The following is a 12,507-nucleotide window of genomic DNA, read 5'->3' on the forward strand; positions in this document are numbered from 1 at the left end:
CATTGGTGACGACAGTCATGCCACCCTTTTTTGGAACCACTTGGACCGGACTAACCCACGAACTATCAGAAATGGGGAAGATGATCCCCGCATCAAGGAGTTTGATAATCTCCTTCTTCACGACCTCCTGCATCTTCAGATTGAGCCGCCACTGCGGCTGAACGACAGTCCTGAAATTATCTTCCATGAGGATTTTATGCGTGCAAAATGAAGGGTTGATACCCTTGATGTCGATAATCTTCCATGCAATGGCCTCCTTATGCTTTCGTAGCACCCTCAACAATCTCTCTCTCGACCTCCGTCAAAGCAGATGCAATAATAACTGGCAGCTTCCTCTCCTCGTCTAAAAACGCGTACTCCAAATGGGCATGCAACTCCTTAAGCTCTAAGGAAGGAGGGGGCTCTCGACAGAAGGTCGGTCCATCGGATCGTCACGTACGATCCCAGCAGACACTTCAGACTTAGGGTGATGTAACTCGGTGTCATCCTCCGTTGACTGATTGGTCATGGCAACCATCTCAATCTTCGGAATGTCCCTATTGAGAATCCGAGTTTCGGAGGCAGATCCTCTAAAGATCTCGCTGAAAAACTCCCGAACATGCTCCATGATGGTATCGATAAAGTACAAGGAGTCATTAGCAGACTTGGGGTGCTTAAGTGACTGTCGAACGTTAAAGGTGACGTTCTCATCCCCAACTCTCAAGATCAACTTACCCTCACAGACGTCGATCAACGCCTGTGCAGTGGTAAGGAATGGTCGGCCTAAAATCAGTGGTACACTATCATCGTCGTTCATGTCTAGAATGACAAAGTCCACCGGGAAGATGAACTTGTCGACACGAACCAGCATGTTCTCGACCACCCCTCGAGGGTATTTCACAGAATGATTAGCAAGCTGGATACTCATCCTGGTAGGCCTTGGTTCGCCTAAACCCAGCTTGCGATACACGGAATACGGCATGAGATTATTACTGGTACCAAGATCAACCAGCGCATGAATAATCGTATCATCACTCAAGATGCAGGGAATCGTGAAACTCCCTAGATCGGCCATCTTCTCTAGTAACTTCCTCTGTAGGACAGCAGAACAGCTAGCACTCAATGGGATGGAAGCGACCTCAGCAAGCTTCTCCTTATTCGAAAGAATATCCTTGAGGAACTTCGCGTGTTTAGGCATCTGAGTCAGTGCCTTAAGGAATGGAATGTTAAGGTGAAGCTGCTTCAAAAGATCAAGAAATTTAAAATTCTGCTCCTCATCTTTGTCTCTGCGGAGTCTCCCAGGGTATGGTACTCTGGGTTTATAAACTCTCGGCGGCTCGCTCGGTAACTGCTGTCTCTCGGCCTGTACTGAACTCCCTGGGCTGCTCCTCTGATGCACCTGGGCCGGTGGAGACTCCATCATAATCTCCTCATCCACCTGCTCCTCTCTATCATCAACTGCAGGCTCCTCGATAACTCTCACTCTCGACCTCTCCTGAATCCCGGGCTCATCTCATGCACTTGCACCGCTCCTCGTTGTCGCAGCTTTAGCGAACCCCTTTGGGTTCTGCTCGGTGTTACTCGGTAGCATACCCTGCGGCCTCTCGTTCAGTCGACTGGCTATCTCCCCCATCTGCCGCTCGAGACTCTGAATCGACGCTCCCTGGTTCCTCATGAACTGCTCGTGCTCACGAAACTTCTCCTACGTCTCTTTGTGTCGGGAATCCTCTCGCGTCATAAGCTACGACAACATCTGCGTCTGCTGCGCCATTATCTCCTCCAAAGTGGGCTTCTTCTCCCCACTACTCGCTCCCTCACCGGCTTCCTGGAATAAACTCTGACGCTGCTGAAAACCGGACTGATTGCCGCTCCTCCAGTTGGAATTCTGATTGCCTCTCCACCCTGAGTTATAAGAATTTAAAGAATTTGGATTTTAGTTCGGATTTCCTATGAAGTCCACGACCTCCTCCTGCGAAATGACTGGCACTGAACGGTATCATGCCCTCCTCTGCATATCTCGCATAACCTTCTCTTTGTTTGCAGGTCCTTCACAATCTGCACCAACACCTCTACCTGTGCTGTGAGTGCGGTGGTCGTGTCCACCGAATGCATACCGCGTGAAATTGAATCGACGGTCTTACAACCCTTGGTGGGTGGTCGCTGGTATCCACTCATAGCTAACCCGTTAAACAAAGCGATGCACTCATCCGGGTCCTTCGTCGTCAGCAAATTTCCTCCCACCGTTGTGTCACGCATGTTTTGCGTCACGTACGTCACTCCATTGTAGAACTTCTCGACAACCTCCCAATCTTGCAAGCCGTGGTTCGGGCACAACGCTAATAGATTCTTAAAATGCTCCCATGCCTCGTAGAATCTCTCAGTGACCTACATCTGAAAAGAATGTATCTGGTTACGCAAACAAGCGGCCTTTGCCGCAGGATCATATATCTCAAGAAATTGGGTCTGCATGGCAGCCCAAGTAGCTATGGATCCCTGTGGGAGGGCCTCGAGCAACAGGCTCGCTTTATCGATAAGCGAGAACGGAAAAAACATGGAGTTTCACGGTGTCTTCGGATACGCTGGCAAGATGGAAAGTGTCGCAGATACGTGCGATGCGAGTGAGATGATGATGCTGGTTTTCATGAAGTAACCCGTGGAACTGAGCAGAATGAGAAATGGTGTTCAGAATGTTCGACGGAATCTGCCAGTTCGCGTTAACTCCAATGGCGGGTGGTGCGATGCTGTATCTCGCGGCAGCATTGGCCGGACAGGCCCGGTCTGCAACTGTCCTCCTCGGTGGTGGAATGTCGCCCATGATTCTATCTCTATTGTCGGAGTCAACGGATGAAGAAGTGGATGAAGGTGAAACGGGACGACGTCTCTTACGAAACTCTCTCTGGCTCGGGGAATTCTTCAGTGTTGGGTGGTCCACGAGATCGAGTCTGTCGCATAAAACTATAATTAGAAATAAAATTATCTAAACTATTCTAACAAATAGATGTTATTCCGGCTAATATGCTTCTGTTTGTGGGAATGGATGGAATTGTGTATAGTATGGTGAATGTGGATGAGATCGAAGATGGTGAATTTGTTGATCATTCATTAACAAAAGAACAAATTGCCTTGCTTCTGGATCTAAATGAGGAAGAGGTAGATGTGTTGGGAAAGAGTGTGGACGTGGATGTCGAAATAGAAGAAAATACTAATACAGGCATTCCACACGGGAATGTGCCTGATTTTGATGAGGTAGAGGTTGAAGACGTAACTGCTGAGGAATATCCGGAGTTCTACACTGTCAATAACAATGATTCAGGAATTCCATTTTTCACTACTAAGCATGATGTGTGTCGGATAACCCTATAATAATGACCCTCACAACTAAGCTTTAAATATAAAACGAAAATCCTAAAACCACACACAATCGGCAAGTGTACCGATCGCAAGTAGTATAGACCTAGGAAGCCCGAGTATTGAACACGTGGACATGTAAGAACGCTAATGATCACTAACCATAGACAAAACCTGCCTAAGAATAATATTTAATTGATTTTTTGATTTTTAATTACTTAACTAAACTAACCTAACTGACTGACAAAACTTACCAAAAATAGAAAACTTAACGAGGAACTAACTGTGTTAACTTAGGATGGAGAAAACGTCTACCTAGGTCTGAATCAAATTGTAGGCCTAACAAGCTAATGGATTGAATGATATCAAGATACCGGTCCCTAACGATGACACGACTACGGATCGCTTGGGCTCACCGGATTACCTCTCGGTCTCACTCAACAAGCCTAAACTACTCAAAATCGGCTAAAACGACCAAACCGGGAAACAATTGCTAACGTGTTCTAATGATGGATCACCTGTTGGTCTCACCAACACTCGACCCTAATGGAAATGAATAATACACAACCAAGGATAGAGGAACAATTCAACTTAAACTAAAATAGATCAACTAGTCGCTCAAAACACCTAAACCTGACAGGAAACAAACTCGCTCTCGCGCAATCCTTATTCTAGAATGCAAAGGCAATGAGATAACCCTAACTTCTTATCACCTCTCGGTCTCAAAGAAGGTGCCTAACCACGGTACTTAATCCAATAAATCATGCAACAAAACCCTACGGTTGTACCTACCACAAACAAACCCTAAACACAAAGTATAGAATCAAACAATGCACCGATCAATCAACACAAAACTAATTAACCGACACACGGGGTTTATGCAATGAATCACCAAAATTTCCAGCCACTAAACACAACCTATTTCATGTCTAAACCAAACTTTACAATAACAAATCAAGTCTATCAATCAAACAATCCATAAAACTCATCAAACATTAACAATTATCATCATTCCTAGGTAGAACTAACAAGTTTAGCCTCTAATCATATTTGGACAGCCATGAACAATCATTAAAAGCATCATAAAAATCATACCAATCGTCTTAACATTTGTCCAATAATCATTTCTAATCATAAACAATTCAATCTCTCAAGTAATTGCAAAACAATTCGACAATTAAGCAAGAATATCAAAGTGTATGAACAATGTGTAAAAGAAAGGATATGGAGTGAATATGGCTGCTCCTGGCTGCTGTAAATTGATGAAAAACATCCCCGAGGCTTGTGCTTGTGTCCTTCTTCCTTCCCTAGCCGACAAAACCTTCAAACCCTAGCTCCACAAAACCTTTTTCTCTTTTCTTTCTCCTGCTGTCCCTGCGATCGGAACTCACCAGCCCCCATTAGGGTTTTTTTTTTTCTTTTTTTATTGTAATATTAACAAGAGGCTTGGGCTTTTCCATGATGTAAACGGGCCGGGCTTTGAGTCTTGTCTTGAAATTGTATGCTTAAAAAAAGGCTTGTATACTGCTCCAAAAGTCCGGTTTTTCTTCCTTTCCACCCAAAACCTACAAGATAAATAAAAATATGTAAAACCTATCTAAAACAAGTTAAAATACATAAAATGTAATACAATACGTATATAAAAGATGCGGAAAATACGTGTGTTTTATAACACATCAGAGCACTTTGATGCAGCAGAACGTCGTTTGCGGGAAGAAAAAGATAAGTTTAAAGCTGCTGAAACAAGTCTTGTCTCTGTTACTCAGAAGAAGGGTAAACGTTCTTTGGATGGTATGTTTGAACATAATGTTGCAAAGATGAACAAGATGATTGAGACGTTTCGTTATCATGAACGAGAAGAAGTCAAAGTTGAAAAGGCTCGAGCATCAGCATACCAAATGAAGAAGTACAAGCCAGCTAAAGATGTGAGAGGTGATTTGGTGGCATGGTAGTATAATTCAGATCTTAAAGTATATATCGTTAAGTGGGAGCATGGTATTTATTACTTCAGATGCCCACACGATATCTTATCTATGCCCAGGTAGGATGTGAGAACACTAGCTAATCGACCATTCGTGAATCGTGGGGAAGATAAGTGGGCTAGTTGGTTCTATAAGCATTTATTACATGAAACCCGTTTCGGTTTCAAGTTCCTCAAGCCACAGGTGCGTACTCATAAGTATATCGATGAGATTGATACACGCACAGGCTGGAGGAAGATGATATTACAAGTAAAGCCGCCAAAGACGATGAAGAGGGTTCCAATGAAGACATTTCCTCAGAGTCTGCTCACCTCGTTTAATTATTGGTACTACGACAATCATACCGGTGAAGCGGTTATTGTATTCGGTGATGGTTGAAACACGAAGACGATACGTGTTATTGATCCAATGTGGCTGGTTAACTTATCTAAACCTGACAATGATGCATTATTTACAAGTCAGATCAGGTTTGCTAATGTAAGCGACTACGTGCTTGCTATGCAGTTTCAGAAGGTTGTTAGAGTCTGTTACGCATACAAGATTAACAGTTTCATTGATTGGAAGACCAAGATGTTCCATAGATAAATGATAAAGAGCTCGAGACGAGGGGGAGTTTGTTGATACATGTTTAGTACGTCTCGATCTTTATCAGGGTTATTATTGTAATAGATTAAAGTATAGGGGTTATAATGTAAATATATTAAAAGGCCATTCTCTCTATTATAAGTTACATTCGTTACTCCGTAATGAATGTAACACATTCGTCAAAATGTAAGCTCATTCGTTAACCCTGTTTAACGAATGAGATAACGAATGAGGGCCATTCGCTATCACTTAATGTATTAACGAATAAGCATGTTTATTCGTTAAGGTATTTGTAACGAATGACCTATTCGTTAAGTTAAGTTTAACGAATAGAGTCATCTCCTATATAAATCCCCTGTAATCTATTTTAAAAAGACACAGTTCTGATTTATCCATCCATCCTCTCGTTACTCTGCCGAATTGTTCTCTAAATACACACACTACACCTACTAACGTAACCATAGCCTAATCGTATTAATAATCAACATGAACATCGATGTAATCACAAGATCTAGATCCATGATAAGCTCTCACACTCACCTGAGTATAAGCAAGGACTTAACTCTTTTATCGAAATGTGCAAAGGATTAGTTGATAGCAATGGCAACGTTAGATGTGTGTGTGCAAAGTGTTATAATACTGAGTTAGTATTGTTTAATACAATGAAATATCATATTTATTCATTTGGTTTCTGCCGATCGTACACGAAATAGGTCTATCACGGTGAAAGAACAGTTCCTCCGGTTGTAGTTGTAGATGAGTTTCTGCCAAGAAACGATATGGCTGATATTATTGATGACGTTATGGAGGAACGCATGGAAGAGGATACCAATTTCAACCGAGGAAACTCGGGAACTGAGAGTAGCGGTGTGCATGATGATTTTAAAGAACTGTTAAAGGAAGTCGAATCAGAATTATACCCGGGTTGTACTAAGTTTTCTTCTCTTGACTTTCTAGCAAAGATTATGCATATGAAGGTGAAGAACAAATGGACTAATAGTTCATTTGATGAGCTTCTCGAGTTGTTGAAATCTTCACATCCTGAAGGCAACAAGATTCCCGATTCGCATTATGTAGCAAAAAAACATTAAAGAAGATTGGCTTGGGGTATGAGTCGATAGATGTGTGCAAAAATGATTGTGCCCTCTTTTGGAAAGAACACCGATTGTTGCATAATTGTCCTATTTGTAATGAAATTTGTTGGGTCAATACAAACACAAAGGGAAAGAAGGTACCTCACAAGGTGTTACGATACTTTCCTTTAACCCCCATACTACGTCGTTTGTATGGTTCAAGGCACCCAGCAAAAGATATGATCTGGCACAGTATCGGACAGGCAGAAGATGGTACAATGCGTCATCCTGTTGATGGATCTTCATGGAAAGAATTTTATAAAAAGTACCCTAACTTCTCAAGTGAACCTCAAAATGTTCGCCTAGGGCTTGCAGCTAATGGTTTTAATTCATTTGGTAACATGAGTTCAACTCATAGCACGTGGCCTGTTATACTCACCACATATAATTTGCCTCCATGGCTATGCATGAAAGAGTCATCATTCATGTTGACTTTGTTAATTCCTAGCCCTAAATCACCTGGAAGGACATGGATGTTTTCCTTAGGACGTTGGTGGATGAGCTTAATAATTTGTGGCTGTCAGGCGTACGCACCAAAGACGCGGCGACAAACACATTTTTCACAATGCAGGCGGCATTGTTATGGACCATAAATGACTTTCCCGCTCGTAGTAGTTTATCAGGTTGGAGCGGGCAAGGCTACAAAGCATGTCCGACTTGCAACGAAGACACTCCTTCAATGCATGTAACAAATAAAGTCGTATATGTGGGTCATCGTCGGTTCCTTGATGCTAACCATTCGTGGAGAACAAGTTTGGACTTTAACGGGCAACTTGAGAACAGAGCCCCTCCGAAACAATTTAGTGATGTTGACATAAAAGCTCAACTCGATCATCTACTCCATCGACTACCAAGAAAGCATCCGGATTTTGGAGGTGCTATGAAAAAACGAGAGGAGTTTGAGTTGAATTGGTCCAAACGAAGCATTTTTTTTGAACTTGATTATTGGTCTTCTTTGAGTTGAAGCACAACTTAGATGTAATGCATATCGAGAGAAACGTGTGTGAAAGTTTGTTGAGTACTCTTCTAATGAACGATAAGACTAAAGACACGACAAACGCACGAGTCGACTTGGCAAATCTAAAGATTAGGAAGACACAATGGTTGCAAAAAAAGGGTAATAAGTTCTCTAAGCCCCATCCAAAATACTCATTCAAGGTCAGTGATCGAAAGTTTTTCTGTCAGTTTATAAAGATGTTAAAATGCTAGATGGGTTTGGGTCTAATATTAGCAAAAGAGTTACAGATAACAATACTAACATTACTGGGTTGAAATCTCATGATTGGCATATTCTCATGCAACGTTTGCTTCCGATTGGGGTTAGAGGGTTTTTGGCCAAAGATACTTATACACCGATTGTAGATCTTTGTACATTCTTTAAGCAACTTTACTCCAGAACACTATTGGTGGAGGATATGAAGAAAGCGAAGTATACCATTCTTACAATCTTGTGCAAATTAGAGATGATCTATCCTTCACATTTTTTGACATCATGGTTCATTTAGTTTTGCATCTACCTAATGAAGCGATTCGTGGAGGTCCGATATGTATGAGATGGATGTATCCGTTTGAAAGATATATGAAAAAACTAAAAAACTATGTTAGAAATATGGCAAGACCAGAAGGGTGTATAGCTGAAGGTTATGTTGCCGAAGAAGCTTTATCATTTTGTTCAATGTACCTTCAAGATGTTCAGACTAATTTCAATCGCCCCGACTGAAACGAGGATACCATTGTTGAAAAAACTAAGTTGTGGGTGTTTGAGTCTAAATGCCGCCCGGCTAGCACAAAAAACTAAGTTGTGGGTATGAGTCTAAATGTCGTTGTTGAAAAAACTAAGTTGTGGGTGTTTGAGTCTATATATAATACATATCTACATATGTATTATATAGATATGTATTTTATATAGATACTATATATAAGTATTTATTTAACGTCTTGATTGATTCTTAAACAGAATCAGACCCGACTCCAAACGTATCATGATGCTAATACTGATCAAGATGGAAATTTTTATGATGAGGAAACGGAACAACATTATGTAAGTATTTACTTAAAGTATACTTTATATGTAACATATATTTATTTATATATACACATTAATGAAGCTATTAAGAACATCTTTGTAAAATATAGCATGCTTTAGAGCGGGAGTACGAGATTCAAACTCAGACCCTTGATGAAGATGGTGGCCCGTCACAAATAAATGAAGTTGCAGAATTTGAAAAGGAGATGGGTTCCCGTCGCGGGGTTATTAGAGGGATTGGGCGCAAACCGCCTTTAGGATTTGCATCGACGTGTTCAGGTCATGACAAAGACGGGCCTGCACCAACTCCGCCTATGACACAAGTATGAAAACAGATATGCTTTTCTTGATTTTTATGTTTGTATTTTGTGGAAGTATTTTTCTTTTTAACTTACTATATGTATACTTCATTGATTTTGTAGGATCAAATCAAGCTAATGTTTCAAGACCCGGCCTTCATAAATTGTTTTGAGGAGTTTATGAGTTCGAGAAAGTCGTCACGCTCAGCGGACGAAGATAGTAGTGGCGATGGGGATGATGACATGAACTAATTGGGTTTTATGGTAAGATGTTAACTAGAAAATGTATTTGGATGTGGATGATGACTAGCGGTTTTATGTTTTATATATGTTAGACAAGATAACCATGAATATTGGTTTTGGACAGGTTGTGTAGTTTTTTTTGTATGTTTAAGACAAATGGTGTGTTTTTATAAATTATTGCTTTTTTGTCTCAAAATCCAAAAAATATGCAGGAAGTTACAAGGGAAAAAAAAAAACAAAAACTGCACTACGGAGACAATTGACTATATTAGCGGCAACAAATGTCGGCGCTAAAAGGCCTTTTTCTTGTAGTGATTCAAGATCCTGTTGTTGAACAATTGATTGAGGAAACCGATAACTTATCTGGTAAACGAGTTAGTTTTTTTTCCGAATTTTTTGGATTTTGTCATTCTCAGTTGCTTTACTAAAATCCAAACTTGACTTGGCGTGCAGTCTCTGAAGATCTTGAACCTACATTGCTAGACTTGTACAAATACCATCTGATTAGGTACAAACTGCTCTCTTGGATGATGAAACAAATAATGTTGATGATGAAGATATAGATTGCAAGTACTTTTTGATAATAAGTTGCTGTTGTTTTCTTTTCTTTCATTTTTACTTTCTTTGATTATATTATGCTTTTGTGCTGCCTAGATCAACCCCACCCCACATTAGAGAGGATGAGAGTGGAGAACGAGTCGAACTGCATCCATAAATACTTTCATGGGAAGGAGCATATCATGATTATACATCCAAAGTACACATAGATGGATGAGAATGTTCAATCACATGCCTTTAGAGACATCCTAAAGAGGTTTGAAATCATTCATCTTTTCTTAATTTGCCTATCATTTAATTCAGTTACATTTTCTAATAGTTATTATCTTTATATTTTGTTAGTTCAAACTTCAAAGATCATATTGACCCCAACTTATCCAGAAATTATCATATTGACCCCACTTATCCGGCGATTTGCTTCAGTCAGTAACGATCGATGAGGTTTTTTTTTCCTGAACTTTAACATATCTTTCTAATCAAATAAAATATGAAAAGCTAATTAAGTTTTTGGTTTTTCTGCAGGCGCAATTCTTCTTTCAGCAACTGATATCTGATATCTGGTGTCAACTACTATCATGCTATGGTATGTATTTGATATTATTTATAAGATCATATCGATCTTAACACGTATAAATATAGTAACTATTTGTCGGTTGCAACAAGTTTTTCATCAAGACTTGAAGCTACAAAACACATTGATAGCTGTAAGCCCTGCTCTAGATTGAAGATATATGATTTTGGTTACTCAAAGGTAATCATGAATCGGTTATTATCATAATCTTGACTTTGGTTTGATTTATGAATGTTGTCCGGTAAAATTTAAACGGAAGACAAACAGATTGAAATAAGGTATTTCCAATATTTGTGATTCCCTAACCGAAATCACCGAAATCATTTATCAGTTTCATTATACACATTCAGAAGCATAATTTTCATTGCTGATGCTAACCAGCAGGCCTGGAAAATGCACCAGAATTTGAGGGGGCTTCAAGAGATCTTATAATTCAACCAAACATGGATTCTGGTCAAACTTCATTGGGGATAAGAAGGTAGCTTCAATTGCAAGATTTTTTTTTCTCATGGTCATGTTGCTTATGGTCTGGATCTTTGCTGTGACAGTTGTTATTTTTGGATTATCTAACAGTCTACTATTTGTTTTGGCTATTGATTTATTGTGGCTTCTAATTGGATTGTAATTGCTATCGAAAACAAGCTCCCATCGGTGACGTACAAAATTATAAGCTACTATGTTTGAAACTTTAGGTGTTGATATCGGCATTCTAATATGCAGCAAAATGTCATTTTAATCACTTCAAGTAATATGTATAACGTATTTCTCTTTATTAATATTCACAAACAAGCAACTAAAAAGATTTGCCATTCATATTATTTTTGCCTGTTGTACTAGGATTTGCTGTTTAGTTAGAAGTTTCCTTGTATGCATTGTTTTCATTTTTGTCTCTAAACCAGACAGACTAACAACATCATTTTAGATATTCACTATATGCAGAAAAAAATCCCGTTGCGATGCACAAGTAATATTGGCACCATAATGAACTGAACACAACAAACCGAATTTCCGTTGCTACCCCTGCCGCAACGCGCGGGCACTCTTACTAGTATATATATATAATTAATATAACCTAGATGACATATATGCACATCAACCATAAAAGTTGCAGCCGTGTGGAAAAATAAAACCAAGTTTTGGTTCTTCACGACAAGAAGCAAGAACAATCGTATTGCCGCAAGCCCTTCTCCTGCCACCGCCGCTGTCGAACACGTCACCAGTCATCGCCGCAGCAGTCAGCGCATCACTTGTGGCCACTGTTCGTTGTTGTCCCCAACCTCGTTAGCCGCTGCCGTAGTGCACTGACGCCGCCCCGTTGTTCGTTTCGCCACCTAGCGTCGCTCGTTAAATCTCGATGTCTCAACCGGTTAATCATTAACCAAGGTATATGTTATCTCATCGGTAGTTTATAATATATTGTTTAATATTATCATGCTCGTATGGTTTTGTAATCAGATCCTGTCGGTCTTAGTTTCGGTGCTGATTACTTGTTTATATTCCGATGCGCATTTATTAATTAATAGGATTAATTATTATTTGTCACATTTATTGAACCGGGTTTAATAAATAGAATTTTTACTGATCACCACTGAAACCTAACAGTGGTATCAGAGCGTTGGTTACAATGGTCTTTTAACCGGAATTAGAGCATAAACTTTAAATAGGTTTAAAGTTTCTAGTCTAATTAATTTTAGGGCAACTTTATAATTTGGTCAAAATTTTATTTTGTTTTATTTGACCAAAAGCTTGCCCGAATTTTGGTTGGTTGTTATGCAATATGTAA

Source organism: Bidens hawaiensis, unplaced genomic scaffold (assembly GCF_021521415.1).
Source record: "Bidens hawaiensis isolate Kalapana, Puna unplaced genomic scaffold, B.hawaiensis_p1.1 tig00000760_1, whole genome shotgun sequence".
NCBI lineage: Eukaryota > Viridiplantae > Streptophyta > Magnoliopsida > Asterales > Asteraceae > Bidens > Bidens hawaiensis.